Raw genomic sequence first — 3390 nt, 5'->3', positions numbered from 1 at the left:
CCTAGCTCAGTTCAGATCGGGGAGCTGAGGGTGCAGACAGGTGACATCAGGTGACATACCTGGCACTCAAGCTCCCTGACGTAATCCAGGCATCCAATGGCCTCCCAGGCAGGTGACTCAAAATGGGTGCCATTCCCAGCATGCTGTGAGCCACTACCCAACTTCAGAGGCTTTAGAAGGGAGCTGGGGATGGTTGGCCACCCCAGGGTCCTTGATCTGGGTAAAAGGACTCAGGAGCTCTCTGTTTCCATAGACGGATCTTCAGCAGACCCCTGGCCCCAGGCACCGCTTCTCCACAAATACAGCCACCGAGATGGCCAGGCATCTCCAGTCCTGGTGACATTGGCCTTTGGCGACAGGCAGTTGGGTCCTGCATCATCTCCCTACTGAATTCCGAGGAAAAGCTGTGGAGGTGATGTGAAGCGAACAGCACCTTCTTGCTAAGAGAGGTTTCCTTCTCATGTCCCAGCACAGTTCAGGCTGAAAGTCACCAGAGGAAACTTCATTTTTACCCTACATTTCCTGCCCAGTTCAGTGTGTAATTGGCTCATGCTTCCCCTTGGTGATCTAGCAGGGAGTGCTACATATTATAAAAAGAATAAATCTGAATAAAACTCGGGAGCAAAAAACGGCTACAAGCCATATTGCTCTCCTGCTTCTTAAAGAACACTCTGCTGAGGCCACATGAGCCCTCCCCCACCCCAGAAGCCTGAGTGCCCTGTGTGGTCCCTCACCCCATCCCAGGGCTTGGTGCCTGCAGGCTCAGCCAGCTCTGACAGGACCCTCCCGGCACGGCATGTAAGAAAGAGGCTTGCTCCTCTTCGGCTTGCACATTGTCTAGGAACAAGCATGCAAAACAAGAGGCTGAACCGTGCAGGATGTACCTCCTCTTCAACAAGCATAGTGCCTCTGTCCCCAGAGCATGGGCAGTGGGAGCTATGGGAGCAGGCACTCTCCCATTGCTTGGATGGGTATGTATTTTTGTTGTTGTTTTTAATTTTATGATCATTGGTGTTTTTCCTGCATGTATGTCTGTATGAGGATGTCAGAAGTCCTAGAACTGGAGTTACAGACATGTGTGAGCTGCCATGTGGGGGCTGGGAATTGAACCAGGGTCCCCTGGAAGAGCAGTCAGTGCTCTTAACCACTGAGCCATCTCTCCAGCACCATATATTTTTTAAGTCTGTCTTAAAATACCCAAGACACTTTCACAACTCACCCCATTTGAATAGTAAGAACATACTGGGGGAGAGGTGTCTCCTTGTTGAACTTATTTTTATTGAGAATCTTGGTCTCATTGTAGAAAATCAATGAAATTCTGCAGTAGCTAAAAATAAACTTTAGTGACTTACTTTCTTAAAAGATTACAATGGGTTTCCTCCATGTACTTTTTTTTGGGGGGGGGAGGAACAAGACTGTTACTCTACTAGCAACTGATGCCTGCCTCAGCCCAAGACCTGAGTCCAGGTGGACAGGGATAAGGAACCCTTTCCAGCATGTCATGAGCTATTATCCAGCTTCAAGGGCTTTAGGGAAAAGACAGGGCGGGAGAGGAACCTGGCCAGGGACTTACCATGTCCAAGGGCCATGTACCATGTCATCCCCAATGTTGCTCCGAAGAGTGTCATTTTGTCCCTTGCCCCAACGCTAGGCCAAAGAGTATGATGCGAGAGTCAGCAATTTTCCCACAGGGTTCCGAAGACCTTACTTTGTGAGTGGGCCCCCAAACATGGTGCTATATGTCTGTGACCTGAGGGCCCTGGGTCCTGAGAAGTCCTATGCCAAGCTAACTCTGTGCCAGGAGCAGGACCCCAAAGACCCTTGAGGCTCTGTGAGACCATGGAAGGTAAGAGCCCAGAGCTTGGAGTCCTGACTCTGAGAGACTCTCTAGGTGAATCCCTAGCCTCAGGGCCCTCCTGGTAAAGTAGAGCTGAGAACCTTGTGATTCTCAGCCCAAGCCCAAGGTTCAGAGAGAACAGAGAACGGCTTAGAGATGCTGAGAACTCAGCCACAACCTTTGGAACCCCTCTGCTGCATCATGAGGTTCCAGTGAACCTCAGAGGAATGATTTGGCAGTGGGCACTGGGGGTTTGTGCAGAAAGCATGGAGCCATTCAGCGCTCCCATCAATGCAGTTTAGGTTTGGCCCTTAGGGACACAATGCCTCACCATCACCGAGATGAATTCCCCAACTGGCTTTCCTTCTCTGGGCTCAGTATCCAAAGCAGACATGTCCTGAGCACTACACAAGCATGTGGCTGAGCTCTAGCCACCAGGGGTGAAGAATGGAGCAGGGGATGGTATGGGGGTAGGAAGGATTGACTTCAGACAGAAGGTAAGCTGTCTGTTTACCAAGACCCCCAAAAGAGACCCCAGTGGACAGGGTCTAAAGGTTGGATGGACTATGTAAATATACCAAGCCCACCTCAGATATTTCCTTCCAGCCTGGTGTAACTGTCTCCAGGAAGACTTCTATGCCCACATGTGGGTGCTTTCTCGCAGGGGTTCTGGGGGCTTTGGTGTTCTGCCCTGCCATACTGCATGGAACATGTGGTAGTATGTACCTATCCGCCTTTCTCCCCAAGCTATGTACACAGGAGGACAGTCGTGTGTGTGTGTGTGTGTGTGTGTGTGTGTGTGTGTGTGTGTGTGTGTGTGTGTGTGTTTTGCTTAAGATATGACCCAGGGCCTCATGAATGCTAGGCAAGCTCTCTGTCACTAAACCACACACATCTCAGCCCCTAAAGAACCACTAACTCCTGGGGATCCATGCTGTTCGTAGGTGTTCACTGAATGTTTGGTAAGTAGCTGAGAAATTGAAGGCGGGGGTAGGTCATACTGGTCATGCCAGAGACCCTGAGACTGGGAGCCACCCCAGGCCAGAAGCATTGTATGAGCTGAGCCTCACATATACCCTACAAGGCAAAGTGGCTGCCCTCGAGAGCAGGTGGCTGAGCCCCTTCTGGGTGACTCAGCCACAGCACTGTTGAAGCTGGCCTGCCCACACAAGGGCAGGATTGGGAGGCCTCCTCAAAGCTGCCAGCTCCCCCAGGGACATTCCTGCCGGAGATGGGGCCAGGACAGCTATCTTAAGACCCTTGATCCCAGAAGCATTTGAGCAACCACAGCAGGTGGAGCCGAGATACGGGTCCCCTCCCCATCCCCCACTTCCTGCTTCCTTGAGACTCAGACTGGGCCTCTCCAAGCTCAACCTGGGAGGCGGAAACTTTTGGTTCTTTCGGGTGAGCCTGGTCTGCAGCTGGCATCTGACATGCCCGTGAGGCCCCAGTGTCACCCCCTCAACAGAGGCCCTGGGCCTAGACAGGGAAATCTTCCTCCCCTGGCTTCCCACGTCTGGACAGGAAGAACTAGAAAATCTCTACTTGTGATC

This window comes from Peromyscus maniculatus, chromosome 4 (assembly GCF_049852395.1).
Source record: "Peromyscus maniculatus bairdii isolate BWxNUB_F1_BW_parent chromosome 4, HU_Pman_BW_mat_3.1, whole genome shotgun sequence".
In the NCBI taxonomy this organism is placed as follows: Eukaryota; Metazoa; Chordata; class Mammalia; order Rodentia; family Cricetidae; genus Peromyscus; species Peromyscus maniculatus.
The sequence above is the reverse complement of the archived record's forward strand: the minus strand, read 5'-3'. Positions refer to the sequence as shown.